We start from the raw sequence: 15,460 nt of genomic DNA, 5'->3' as shown, positions 1-15,460 counted from the left end.
CCATCTCCTGTCAGAAGTCGCAGCTCGCAGAGCGACTGTACGGTGGGCAGGAGAAAGGCAGAATGGGCGCTCGCATGAAAAATGGCTAAGGACCCAAAGCATAAAACATAGCTCAAGACGGCTTCCAGCCTTCCTTTTTATTTTCACAAACCGACTATTAACCAGTCAGCTCACCGCTTTCTATCCAACTTGCTAAAAAACTCTAAAACGACTAAGTACTTGCCTTCCCAAAGTAGCCAAGCATTTGATCCAATGGCAGTCCGCAGAGCGGCTGTCCGACTGGCAAGACAGGCAACTAAGGGAAAGCGGCAAAGGAAAAGGCCAAAAGAGCAATGAGCAAGAAAAGATAGAATTCGGATAAATATTTACATAACATAGGCCCTTGGCCGAATCTTCGAGCAGAAGTTCAAAATACACCCCGCGGGTGGAATTGTGCGAATTAACAAGTTCTTCAAGACTACTAAAGCAGATAAAATAAAGATAAGGCGGTAGCTTAGGAAGCGGCAGACAGATTCGAAGGGTCAGAGGAGGCGGCAGCGTCAGGCGTTGGGCCGGCCGGCCGGGCAGTCTCGGCTTGATCGCCTCCGGCGGCAGTCGGCTCGGTCGCACGCGACTCGTTGTTGGAGGCGTGGTCGAGCTGAGGCTGGCCGTCTGCCCCGTCTTCTGGTGCCTCTGTCTCGCCTCCGTCCTCCGCCTCGCCTTCCTCCTCGACGCTGGAGCCCATCACCTCCGTCGAGTCCTCGCCGTAGTCTGGGTTCATCCCAAACCACTCCGGCGGTACCTCCTCGTCATCTTCAGACCGCTCGGGAACGAAGATGCTGGTGTCGGTGTACTCGGCAATCGCCGCGGCACGCTTGACGAGGGCGTCTTCCGCGGCTGCCAGCTCCAGCTGGGCCTCTGACCGGAGTGTGGCCAGCCGGTCTAGGTCCAGCCCCAAATACCATGCCTTGACGAACTCCAAGGCCTGGCGCGCTCCAACTCGGGCCGAGGAACCCTTCCAGGCCTCAAGACGACCAGCCGCGACCTCCAGCCAGTCGGCGGTCCGACTAGGGGTGCGTGGAGCCTGCATGTCCGGCCACAGGGCAGCAATCGCCTGGGTGCCGACACGCTGAAGCCGGCGCAGCATCCAGTGAGTTGGCCGAAGGCGAGCCTTGATGCTCAGGATATGCTCATCAAGGGTTCGGGGGGCGTCGGCGGCAATCTCTATGCCCTCCGCCCTCCGACCTTCACAGTCAGCCTCGATGGCTTGGATGGCATCCTGCGAATGCCCAGGGAAGAAGTCTGCCAAGACGGAAAAAACGAAGAAGCAAGTCAAAAATCAGGAGCCGGCACGACTTATAATCGGCAGCTCAAAAAAAGTAAAGAAACTCACCATCAACAATGTCTTCAATCTCATGGAAGCCCGAGGCCAGCATTGCCTCCTTGTCAGTCCAGGAGGAGCGCTCGCTCGCAAACTCGGCCAGGAGGGCGGCTTCTGCCTCTTCCGCCTCATTCTGCGTCTTTGTAAGCAGCTCCCTCTGCTCTGCCAATTGTGTGGCCAGCAGATCGCGCTCCGTGGTGAGCTTGCTGCACTCCTCCCCCTTGGCGCGCAATGCGGAGTTGGCTTCGCTCAGCTGCTGTTGAAGAACAGCGTTGGCTTCTGAAGAGAAGGAATAAAGAAGGCATTAAGTCATCAATAAAGAGGGTCGCTGGGGAGATCCAGCCCAACTGCTCAGCAGTCGGCCCGAATCTCGGGACTACAGCCCGCGGGTGCGCCAGCGCACCCCCGCAAAGAAGAATAAGGACTCACTCCGGCTCTCCGACAAGTCGGCGGTCCGCTTGCCCAACTTTTCAACGTTACGGTTGAAGGCAGTAACGCGGAAGTTGTGGTAGTCCTGCGACAAGTGTTTCAGACAAAAGTTAGTACCCGGAACTCACCAAGTGGAGTTCTGGGCCGCCTGCTCAGTAGCCGGCCCGAAACTCGGGGACTACACCCAGTGGGTGCGCTGGCGCGCCCCCATAGAGAGGAACAAGAAAACAAGGACCAAAGAGAAAACATACCCGGATGGCTGCCCGTGATGCCAGGTACACCTTGGTGCAGTTCTGGAGGGCGTCGCCCTCAGCTCGAAGCTTCGTTTGGACATCCATAAGCGCCTGGTTCAGCGGCCCTGTGCCACCTCCTCGCACCCACCCAATGGGCGCGCACTCGTCGCTTCGGCATCCGGGATCGCCGAGCTGGCGGCACCGGTCTCCAGGGGCATGGCGCCGAGGTCGCCTTCTCAAGACAGCGGCGCGCTGGCGAGCCGACTTGAAGGAGTAGCCTCGCCACGGCCTCGTCTTCAGTCGGCGGCACCGGAGGGTCCGCTGGCTGTTTGCCTTGCGCGCTCCCAGACGGCGGCGGGGGCGGCGGCGGAACGATCACGTCCGGCGTGGAGGAGTCGCCGCCTTCCCTCTCCATGACGGGGTTCTCGCCGCCGGCTTCCCCGGTCTGCCCCATGAACTCCGGAGGCGGTGGCGCAAAGTTCAGCGGGGTGACGAACACCGCTGATTGGCGGTGCGTGGCCTCCTCAGCCTGTCGCTTCGTCGCGGCGACGGCTACGGCCTCCGCCAGTTTCTTCTTGGCATAGGCCTCCGCCTTACCAGCCCCCAGCTTCTCCAGGCGGGCGGCCTCTTCCTCGTTGCGCTTCTCTTGCGCATTCCGCTCTGTCGCCTCCCAGAGGTCGGCAGCGGGGTCAATCCGCCGAGTGGTGGTAGACATCTCCGCTGACCCCATGACGGAGGCGGCGACAACCCTCTCAAGAGTGAGGCGAGCCCTGAAGCGAGGGAAGCAAGTAAAAGACTCAGACAAAAGCTACAAAGAAATAATAAAGCATTAAGACGAGATACTCACGCGGAGACCGGTGGTGGCTTCTTTATTTCCTTGCGGAAGCAGATGGCCTTCGCGGCCGCCTCGTCCCGCTTGGTCGCCGCAGCCGAACTCTTGGGCTTCTTCGGCAGACTGCCGAACAAGGTCGGCACGGCTCTATGTTTTTTCCCACCGCCTGGAGCACTCGGCGCGGCAGAAGAGCCTGCGCCAGGATGACTGGCTCCTGGCCGGTGGCGGGGGGCGACCTCCTCCTCATCATCAGGCCAGTCCTCTAGACTGGCCCCGAGCCACGGGCCGCCTCCTCCCTCGGCGTCGTCTTCCAAAGCCGCCGCCCCCAGATCGGGGTCGTCGACGTCGCTCTCCGCCCGGTCGGTGAGGAACTCATGGACCGGCCTCGTGGTGCCGGCTGGTGGATGGAGGAGGGGATTCTGGCCAAAGCCGACTGGTCAGGTCGCACAAAACAAACTCGGCAAGAAAGAACACAATTCAAAGAAAGAAAAGGCAACTCACTGTGGGTGGGGGGTTGGCGCGGGAATACGGCTCCTTGCTGAACCGCCAGTCCTCCAGGAGCTTGCTGTCCGAGAAGTAGTTCACCATGTAGGCCACCTCCTCGTGAGGCATGTCCTTGGTGCACATCCGACTTGGGTCACGGCGCCCGCTCATTTGGCATATCATATGGGAGCGGCCTTGGAGCGGGAGAACTCGGCGCGCCACGAAGGCGGCCAACAGGTCCGGACCAGTCAGGCCCTCTGACTGCGTCAGTACTCGGAGTCGCGCAACGGCGCCGGCTCCCGCAAGCATCAGCGACTTGGCCCGGAACGACCAGTTGGGCAGTCTCCCAGCCGGCAGGCCGGCTTCGAAAGCCGGCAGGTTGACCCAATCGCCCCCCGTGAAGACGCTCTTCACGTAGAAGTACGATCGCTGCCACATCTTCACCGACTTTATCAGCTTGATGGCGGGGAAGGGGTTGTCGGCCCCCGACCTCCGCACGACGATGAATGCGCCACACTGAGCCGGCACGCCTGCAGCCTGAGTGCCGAGTTTGGAGTAGAAGAACTCCCCCCAGAGCTCGAGGGTGGGGAGCACTCCGAGGAAGCCTTCGCACAAGGCCACGAAGGCGGACAGCAGCACCACCGTGTTGGGCGTGAGGTGGTGCGGCTGGAGGCCGTAGAACTCCAGGAAGGAGCGGAAGAAGCTGCTCGCCGGCAGCCCCAATCCGCGCAGGCAGTGCGAGCGGAAGACAACCCGCTCGCGCTCCTCCGGCGCCGGAGAGATCTCCCCCCTCGGCGCAAGGCATACCCGCACGTAATCTTCGCCGGGAAGCCGACGAGTCTTGCGGAGGAACTCGATGTGGTCGTCGTGGACTTCTGAGCCATCCCAGGTGTCGGAATGCACCGAGGGAGGCGCGGCGGCAGAAGAAGAACTCATCGTGAGCTGATCGCCGCGGCGTTCGGTGAAACTTGGGCGCGCGGCGGTGCGAGGAATAAGGAGAAGATGAAGAAGAGCAAGGAGTAGCATGGAGAAGGGGCGCGCGTGCTCCGCCGCGCCCCCTCCTCCCTCTACTTATAGCCTCATGGGCTGCGAAGCCGAGGGGGCGGTCGTGGGATTTACTGCGCCCACGGCCCCACGACCCCCACGTTTCCACGACAAAGTTACTACGCGCAGTAACTCCACGGGAATCCCAACCGTCCGCCTAGGCCACAATGGATCCGCTCGGGCGTCGAGGCGCGGTAGTGGCGGGCCCCGCCTACGGGCCTGTCCCGTCACGCGTGTAGGCTGGCAGACTGGCCCGGCCGCGTGTCATCACGTGACAGGCCCGGAACGGGTGGCGGCCTGGAGGCTTTGCCAGCACGCTACTTGGATCCCGCCACGACGTTTGAAATATTGTGCGAGTCAGAGTTGGGCGAGTCTGACTCCTTCTAGCCGGCCCGGCAGAAGTCAAGCAAGATCCATGTCTCGAGCACCCAGAAAGAGAAACTGCTGAGGCTCCTCGGTCGATCGTCCGCGGCGCCTCATCAACTTCGGGGACTACTGTCGGAGTAATGGGCCACGGGTAGGCTAACCCGAGTCCCAGAACCTTTCAAGACATCGGGGCAGGTTGCGCCCCTCAAGACCCCACGACAAAGAGCCGCCTTCTGAGGAGTCAGCGGCAAGGCCGCCGACTAGCCACTCGCGGTCGAGTCCCAGGGACGACTTCAGGACAAACCGACTCCCGACTGACGACTTCCCAAGAAGCCGGCCTTGGGGAGTCGGCCCGCAACTCCAGCAAAACCCCACGTCCTCATCAAGAGGGACAGGACAGGGGAGTGGCTACAGTGAAGATTGCTCCCACCCCTTTACAAAGGCAAGCATGGTCACAGTACTCCGTACCCGCGGAGATCTCCGTGCGGCGTGGCACTATTGCCATGCTGGCCCTGACATCAGCACCGGTGGACCGAACCCTGTGCCCACGACGGCTTGTCTGTACGACCTTTGGGCGGCGGGTCCCACCGGCCACCGGGATCCCAGAAGACGGCCAGTGCGCGACAAGTCGGACCCGTCGGGAGTCGGCCGCCGAGAGTCGGTCAGCTCCTCCCCCGGGGCCCACGCGCCATTAACCAGATGTGACGGAGAATGGCAATAGTGATCGCCCGCCAGGCGGCGGGGCTGTTGCCACGACTCCATGACGAAGCACGCGTCATTAGAAGCACGGCTACAGTAATCAACAGCCGGCAAGACCCGCCCGCGGCGGACGCGGCATGTTGGCTCCGTACCGGGCCAGTCGGCGGGGCCCACCAGTCGGCGGGCCCCAGGAGTCGGCGGATAAAACGGCGGCCAGAGAGACTGACGGCTGGGCCCGCGTCCAGCCAGATTACCATTGTACCCCTGGGGGGTAGGCCTATATAAACCCCCCAGGGCACCCATGCAAAGGGTTGGAATCCATTAGTACTAGACCAGATCATATAGGAAGGAGAGAGCTAGCCTTGCCCTCTCCTACCTCTAGGAAATAGCTCAAGGAGCAATCGTGTAAACACTTTGCCATAGTGATCATGCGGAGACCCCGCAGAGCAGAAGTAGGGGTATTATCTCCCTGGAGAGCCCTGAAGCTGGGTAAGATTCGCCGGCGTGCATGTCTTCGCCTCATCTCGTTTCCAGGCACCGGCGACGTTCTACTCGCCCCCACCATGATAAGCCATCCTTTGGCATATGTCGCACCCAACCCCTGACACTATTCATTATTCTCTTGTGTTACATTGCCAGCATATTCCATGTGCTGACCCGTTTTCGGGCTGCAACGTATCATGTTGCAGACTTTTCAGACGACAAGTAAGGAGCCTTACACTACAAAAAAATACACTTCTGTGATGATACATGTTTGTCACAGTAGGTCGCTTTTTTGTCATGCATGTACATCCATGACAAATTTATAACAGAATCAAGATAGTCATACCTATGTTGTCGTAGAAGTGTTCCATGACATTACCAAAATTATCATCACGGAAGTGTCCACTTCCATGACGATAAATCGGGCGTCACAGAAGTGCTTTCATTAAGGGTGACTGACATGTGGCATCCACCGTAACGGAACGACGTTAAGCTATCGGGTCGGGTTTTGGATCCGATAACCCGTTAACAGCCCCGACCAATGGGGATTTTCCACGTGTAAAATCATCATTGGCTGGAGGAAACACGTGTCGGCTCATCGTTGGGACAGATGTCAACCACTCATTGGACGGAAGGCGCCTATGATACGTCGACACGTGGCATGGCCCAACAGAGGCCCATTCCTGTGAAAAGGCCGGCCCGTTTGACTTGGTCAAAAGGTGGTGGGCCGGCCCATGGAAAGCTTGTTAACGGCATGTTCGCATATAGCCCATTTACAGCCCGCTATCCCAAGGCCCGTTACGCCCTATCGGAATTAGGCCCAGTGGCGTCATCTGGGCCATCCAATATGATTCCAGCCCGTTTTCACTTCTGGCCCATGTATGGCCCATGACATCTTTCGGCCCATATGAGGCCCTATGTAACTCTTGGCCTATTAACGGCCCGTGGTGAAACTGGCCCGTAATGAACAGTGTATCACTTTACACCCATTAACGGGCCGTGGTGAAACTGGCCCGTAATGAACAGTGTATCATTTTATACCCATTAACGGCTCGTTATTCTGTTGGGCCGTTTCTAGCCCATGTTATCTTTCGGCCTTCTCAGAGCCCATTTATTCTTGGGATCATTTCCAGCATTCGTTTACTTGCGACCCGTTACTGTCATTTTCTGCTTGTGGGCCAAATTCAGCCCGTGGTTACAGTCGTCCCGTTTGTGGTCTGTTAATACGTTGGGCCGTTTTCATAGCGTCATCAAATACGGCCTATAAACGATGGCCCGTTATGGTCGGCCCATGAACGGACGATTCCAACTCTAGCCCGTTTACGACCATAATGCGGCATGTTATTGGCCCATGTTTGGCCAATCGATTATACGGCCCGTATAAGGCCCATTGATGATACGACCCGTAGAAGGCCCATTGTTTCTACGGCCCGTAGAAGGCCTACTGTTTCTATGGCCCGTAGAAGGCCCACTGTTTCTACGGCCCGTAGGAGGCCCAGTGTCACTACAGTAAATATTAGCCCATGGTTGTTGTGGCCTAGTTTAAAAAAATAGGTTATTGCAGCCACTAGTTAACCACGAAAAAAGAACTGCAATGACTACAAAGCAAACAAATAAACAAGACAACAAGGAAATAAATAAGCAAGCAACTAACGCTAGGCTATCACGGCTATTACACATATTACATCCACTGGGCATCAAAGTTCGCCACCAGTGCAAATATAGGGAACAAAGCAGCATATCATATACACTGGCCGTCAAAATTGGCCGCGAGTGCAAATAAACGCGGCAGCAAAACAAGAGCATAACTGAAACAACTTCAGAAGAGCTCAAGAAACGTTATCCTGGGTATCCACCATGCTGGCAATAAGCTTAGAAAGCTGATTAGCTTTGTCCTGTTTGGCGCTAAAATCCTCCAACGCTTGCTGTTGCACCAGAAAGTATGCATCTGAATGTTCCAGGGACTTCCGCAGTCCGCTTCTTGTCGCAGCACAGCTGATCGATGTCTTTCAGCTTGTAGTTGAGACTCAAGAAACCAAACTGATTCAGACAGTGAGTTTGAATAGCTTGTGCAAGAGGTAGTGGCCAGTAACTCCAACACTAAACCAAGACAGGATGTGTCACTATCCTGAACCTTATCTGCATTACTTCCTTTACCATTGCTTAATAAGGCACTCTTCCCCAATATTCTGTCAGCATTCTAAAAGGAGAAACAAGCAGACACATAACAAGTTTAGCATGTACTAATATATGAAACTCATTTCGATGTACCAGTTTATTAGTAAGGTGGACAGGATTAAACTACCAAGTCTTCTATTGCCAAGTACTAGTACATAATAAAAGCATCAAAGAAACATATATCTATGTCCTATGGTAGCAATGGAATCTTAAATTAGAACAGTTGTTCTTCAGGTTTAGGCACTTGTTCTACATGAACAGAGTACAGTAAGATGCAAGAATATAATACTTAAAATAGAAAATGAGCTCATAGACCTTACCACATTCTTGGTTCGGGACCAGTACAGAACAAGGCGTTCCCAGTCATCATCCAGTAAATGTGTCTCAGGAGAACGTAAGGGAATTTGATGAGTTTCTTTGCCGGTGAAGTATGTTTTCTTCAGGTAATTCCGATACTGCCACCAAGCATTCTTGAAGATAGCAGAGGTATTAGCACAGGTTACCTCATCCTGAGTTTCCAAATCGGTCCTTCTCTATAGAGAAAAATGGGAAAATTTGCTGTATTATAACCATCATGGAGGTAGGATGTATGGGACGAAGCAAAGTAATTGCCATGAATAACATTACTTACACATAACTCCTGGACAAACACCTGCAACTAGCATTTTCCTTCATCTTCAGTATAATATTTCCAAGATGGTAAGATACGCACATACGATTTAACAACATCAAATGCGATAGATGCTAAACTACGACTAGCTGGTTGTGCTTCCTCCACAGGAATAGGCGTACTAACTGGTGGAGTTGGGGTTCGCCGTGATAGTACTAGCCCTTTGCGCACTGGAGCTGCATTACTAACTGCTTGTTTGGGAGCTCTGTGGTGGAGATGGTGCCGTGTCAACAGGAACTGGGTTACTATCGGCTGGGGTTTGGGTTAGATTGGGTGAAGCTGGTTCTCTGTCCATCGTAGTAGGGGTACAATCTGCGAGAGTTTGGGTTATGTGTGGTAGGGCTGGTTCTTGTGCATGTACAACTGGGGTGCTATCTCCACCAAGAGGTAGCACTGTTTTATTTGAAGACCGTGTTTTTAGTCCGCTAGATACTTGCATCACCCGCTCCAATTCAAATGGCTGATAAACAGGAAACATAGTTGAATGTACAGACATTGTATGAGAGACAGATGCAATAGATAGTGTGGAAAAAAGAGGGCATGAAATAGTTGACATGTATATTGTTTAACTAAAACGGATAGCATGACATAATTTCACATATATGATGTCTATCTAAACTGGATAGCATAGCATAACATAATTCAAAGATAGGATGAATAACTAAACAGGATCGCATGACATAATTCACCTACATGTTATCTAAGTAATCAGGATCGCATCATTTAATTCACATATGTGATTTATATGCTAAACAGAGGGCATTTGATATAATGTCTGAACTAAGAACATGGTGTTGAATATTGTGTATATGATGTCTAAACTATGCAATGCAAGACACCGTATGCATGATATGAGTAGTATAACCGTGCCAAGTTAGAGCATACACCTCAGTGGGGGAATAGGACTGATCATCTGTCTCTGAATCCATCTCTGAGGAGCTATCGGGACCCAACAAGAGATCTGCTTCGACAGGTAGCACTGTCTGCTCTGAAGGCCCTGTTTTCACTCCAGATTTTTCCATCCCCCACCCAAATGGCTGTTTCACAGAAAGAGTAGTTTAATGTACAAACATTGTCGACAAATGGAAATGTAATGAAGAAAAGGATGGGCAAGATATCATTCAAATATATGATGCCTGGTTAAACAGGCTGGCATTGCACATTTCACATATATTATGGCTGGCTAAAAGACATGAGACTGCATAATTCCCATATATGATATAGAAACTAAACAGGTGGCATTACAGAACATGTCTAAACTAAGCAGATGACATATATGATGTCAAAAGTAGGCACTGCAAGGCAACATATGCATGATATGACTAACATCATCATGCCAAGGTAGAGCAAACACCTTGGGGGTAAATAGGAGTGGTCAGCGGCGTCCGGATCCCTCAGAACAGATATCTTCCTATGGATTACAATCTGGAGAGGGGTGGGAGGGTTTGCCATTGAACCCACCATGGAGCGATGTCTGCATGACATTGTATTGCCGTGCAAAACTCTTCTCTTTTTCTATACATGTTCAGCATGACTATGTACAATATCTGACATGCATACAAAAAAATATGGTGAGATTAAGAGCATGCAGAAATTTAGAGTGATGGTAACAACCAGTGGATCGATGTTTTTCCGTTGAACCAAAATAGCCCTAATGGATCGACGTGAATGTATAGTAATAAGTGATGCAACAAGTGTACAACCTCTTTGCCGTAGCCGTGTCAACCTCAGCATCATTGGGTTGGTTCCTGAAGCAGTTGAGGCAGAGGTGGTTGTCGGAGGTGTGGAGGAAGATCTGAGGAATCTATAGACGGCGTCCAGGGCACTGCTCTGTTGTGATGGATCGTTCTGTCGTTGGAGCAGCTCCGATGAGCCGTAAGACGTCAAGGCTGAAGCAGCATAAGATAGACATCGTCAATATCAAGTGGGATTCTAATAGCATCTCCAATAGATGATGTAAAATGGATGTAAAATTAACATCACCAAAAACCACCTGACTACAACAGATGAGGTAAAAACTGTTGACTCTGAACATAATTGTCGAAACTGAAATTTACTGTGGAATCTGAATGCTACTGTCGAAACTGAACACAATGGAAGCAGAGAGGCACTTGACATGTAGTTTAGGGAGGGCCTGCGGTTCATCTTCAACCTGCACCCCCCCCTGAGCCGCCAGCCACCACTGGCCGAACCACCGGCCCCAGCGCCGCCTCGCCGCCCCGAAACAACTCATCACCGCCGCCCCGGCCAGCCCTCTAGGCCCCCCGCCCCCCACCCTGAACCCTAAGATAGATAGTGGGGTACCTCTCCGGCGAGCCCCCGTCCCCGCTGCGGGTGGTTCTTCCTTAACTCCGGCGAGCCCCCCCAACCCCTAAAAATCGACTGACCCAAAAGTCGATTCAGTCGACTGAAGTGTGGCTTAATCGGAGCAGAGGAGCAGCACGAGCAAGGGGGAGAGCAGCAGCAGCTGGGCGAGCGAGCGATCGAGCGAGAGCTGGAGCAGCAGCAGATGCAGCTGGTATGGAAGCCACCGCCGAAGGGGCCTCGCACTGGGGGAGAGCCGCCGTGGAGATGTCGCCCGCGGCGCCGGCTTCAAGGTAGCCGCTCCATGGCGGTGCGAGATGGAGCACCGTCGGCGTCGGGAGGTTGAGTTAAGGAGAAGGTGCGATGCGATGAGTGTACAACCTCTTTGGTGGCGCCGAGTAGGCCTCGGCTTCGTCCGAGGAGTCGGTGAGGATGTTGCGGTTCCGGTGGAGCAGGTTAAGGCGGCGCTGTGGGGATGGAGCAGTCGCGATAGACGAGGCGATCATCAGAGCAGCTCCTTGGAGGTGGAGGACGGGGCGGCTGAACCGGCGGGACGGCGAGATGGACGACGGATCATCATCCGGGGAGGTGGACGAGGGACGTCGAGCTGTTGTGGTGGATGACGTCGTCGGGGAAGAGGCTCCGGCTGGGCAGCGGTGACGTGGCGGACGGAGGAGGGTGGGGTTTCGCGGCTGGAGCGGAGAGGTTATGGCGGCCTGGGATTTCAAATGGCGAAAAGGGGCGATGGGAGGGGGTGAAGCATGACTTAGGAACGCGCTTGTCCAAAATGTAGGGTGTGTTACAAAAGTACCCCCCACCGATTTGATCTAGCGGCCCTTTCGACTCAGGGTTAGAAGGGGGATTTCGCGTGTCGGGATTTGGCAGTTGGAGGGAGTTTTCGCGCGCGTTGTAATTTCGGGATAGCAAGTCGCGTGTTGTGAAGGCGCCAATTTGGGGAGCACGATATCTGAATTTTTGGGATATAACAATACGTGGGTTGAATTTTAGGGACAAGCCTAACGTGTGGCAATATTGTACTTGTACGTACCAAATCAATTCGCACTTCCCTCAACCAAAAAGAAAACGAAAAAAATAAAACTATTCACACCACACAAAGAGAGAGTCTTGCCCCGTTTTACTATACAAATGCTATTCAAAGCTACTCCCTCCTTCCATCTATATAGGGCCTAATGCGTTTTTCGATGCTAACTTTGACCAAATATTAGAGCAATGATATATGACATGCAACTTACATAAAGCACGCCGTTAAATTCGTCTGGGAAAGGTTCTTTCAATGATATAATTTTCACATTGTGCATGTCATGTACTATTAATCTTGTCAATAGTCAAAGGCGGTCGTAAAAATCTCATTACGCACTATATAGATGGAAGGAGGGAGTATGAATCCATGTTATGTCCGATTAAATTTTTTTGCTTGCTGTATAATGCATGTAACCTACTCATACCAACATTTTAGTGCATTCCAAATGTCTATACTACCGCTGCAATTCGAACTAAATTTGAATTTGTTTCTCTATCTCAATAAGATTCTACAATCATGATTGTTGCCAACTTCAACCATCATAGTTTCCTTGCTATCCGCCAAATATAAATCAGACGGCCTATAATGCAGGATGGCAGGCACACCATCATCAACAACTCCGTTTTTTATAAGATTAGAGATAAAATATATTAAATGTAGTATACCATGTTCATAACCACACCATGTGTATCACCATTATATATATTCACACATCCGTCAGTTTGAAACACTATGATAAATTCTTCAAATATGCGAATTCGCTTTTTATAATGAAGTATATATGATCTCTATTCGTCTTGTACACCCACACAATCCTCTTATCTTCGTAGCTAGCGCTAACTTTCTCTTCTACATGCACACGCCCGCATCCCTCTCACCCTCCCTCAGCATTCTCTAGCTTCATCGCCCAAATTCGTCTTTTCACTTTAGGTCGTTCACCCACGGTGTGTGTAGGCCCCCCAGCTCCTTCTTTATGGCACACATCGATCGATATGCCTCTCTAGCCAGGTGTGCCTAGCACAAACACAAGCATCCCCTCTTCTCTTGTCACCGTCCATGCCTCACTCCCACCACTCTTTTCATCGTTTTCGTACTCGCACACTCCTCCCCCTCAATATAGTATGCCTCCCGTACCACCTCCTACATGCATCCCTCTCTCTCTATCCTTCTCCTCGTGCCTCATTTGCTTCTAACACACACATGCATGTATATCGATCGATCTCCCAACATATACCTAGATCGACTTTAACTACCCCCCCATCAATCGACGTACCTCACAAGTTATGTCTCTCCTTTCTCTTACAAAGGGCGATTGATCTTCCTATGTAGTTACGTCTGCTTACCACAGCCACATCGTCCCCCCTCATCATTCGTGCATGCCTCCTGACCCGTCTCTCACACGCACGTGCAGAGACAACAAGCAGCCATCTCCTCTCTTATTGATATTGCGGGCGTGCCCTCCATTTGTCTAGCAAGCCTATCCCACCATTTGTTAGAAGCAACTCCACTACCACCCCCTCCAACACTCTAGCTCTGTCTCTCTCCCAACCTTATTCATCTCCTACACATATGCATGGATGCCGATCGATCTCCCTTAATACATGAGGCAGATCGATCTCCTTAATACATGAGGTAGGCCTCTCTCCTCCTCCACACATATACCAGCCATTGTACCTCTATAGTTAATTGGGCCTCCCTCTTCCCCCACCACACACCGATAGTCGAGCGCTGCAGGTAGGTATCCATGCCACAGAGACAAACTGCACATGTCCCATCTCACGTTCCAATTGGCCAACCACTCTATATCTTTCACGTGGGCACACACAAATTCGATGGCACTCTTTATTGATCGCGCGCGCACACACACACACATCATCATCCCTCTCTTCGATTCTATGGAAACCTCAAGCCGATGATACCTCCACTCTCTTCTCGTGGATCGCCCCCTCTATATATATGTTATATCCAGGACTCTATTTCACACACATTGCATATGTTAAATTTTTTGATTGACCCCCCCCCACAAAAAAAACTCTCAAGAACCCACACACTATATCTCTCTAGGTTTGTATCTCTCTCACACAACCCCACGTAGGTGGTGTACGTATACAAGAAGAGAATAGGTGCACCGTGCACGTACTCACGCTTCGTGCCCAGCCACACCCGCGCGGGTACACGATGGAGCTCATTTCTTTACGAAATGGCAGCCCACGTGCTAATTTGAACGCCTGTAGCGGTTGTTTACCTAGGGAGGTCGTGTACCACGCGTGCATGAAACAAAGTTTGACTTGACGCATTGCCGCTTTATTTTTAAATAAAGTTATAGTGCTCAATGGCACGCACACAGAATATAAAACGATTTTTATGGAGGAAAAGGTAGTCCGCTCTTCAGAGTATCTCACACAAGGCTCCGGTGGCATCTCTCTCTCACCGTTGGTCACTGATCCGGCCGCATCCCGTCCACCGGGGGAAAGGGAGTGTGGTGGCCTCTCTCTCACCGTTGGTCACTGATCCGGCCGCATCCCGTCCACCGGGGGAAAGGGAGGAAGTGCATCGTTTCTCCGTTCGACGGTGCCGAGGCAGCACGTCCCGATCTGCGGTACACGTCGTTCTCTCTGACCAAGCTCCGGCGCGGCAGGGCCTACGCCACCTGCTCACAGATTTCGCCCGCCGCCGCTCACCTAGTTACATCCCGACGACCTCCAGGTATCCCCTCCGGCCTTGCTCCACTGCCCGTTTTCCCACGTCGCTGCATGTGGATCTTCCATAGTTCTTTGCCCAAAACGTAGCTCGTCCAGCGTACTTTCCAACTTGCATTCTCGTCCTCACACCGTTTTAGACAAACACAACCGTGTTGTTATCTTCCCTTAGGACAACGAATATGCTTCTTTTTTGTCGTCGCATGTGTCATCAACTGTTATTGGCCAGTAATTGTTTCCTTTCTACCTCTTTTTTTCAAACAGGGCTATCCATTTCACGTCGTTGCTATTGCGACCTTTTGGTGAACTACACAAATCACTTTTTTCTTAAGAGTGTTTTGTGCAGTTGTACTAAAATGTCACACGGGCAACGTCTCTACATTTCAGTGCGACTGCACAAAGGGAGATTGGTTTTGCTCTATCCTCCTCATCCAACTCCGAGCATAATCTTATCCAACTAGTTAGTCTTAAGAGAAACTGCAAAGGTGACCGGCTTCTATTTGTGTGTTTATTATTTCATCAGCAGTCCTCTATTATCGTAATCACACTTGATATCTTTGGAACAGGGACGCTCAGCTCTATTTTAGTGGAACTACACAAAATGATCGGAATGTTGCATGCTCCAGACAGCTACTTTT

The sequence above is a fragment of the Triticum urartu genome, chromosome 7 (genome assembly GCF_003073215.2).
Source record: "Triticum urartu cultivar G1812 chromosome 7, Tu2.1, whole genome shotgun sequence".
NCBI classification, from domain to species: Eukaryota; Viridiplantae; Streptophyta; class Magnoliopsida; order Poales; family Poaceae; genus Triticum; species Triticum urartu.
This window is presented reverse-complemented; position numbering follows the sequence as displayed.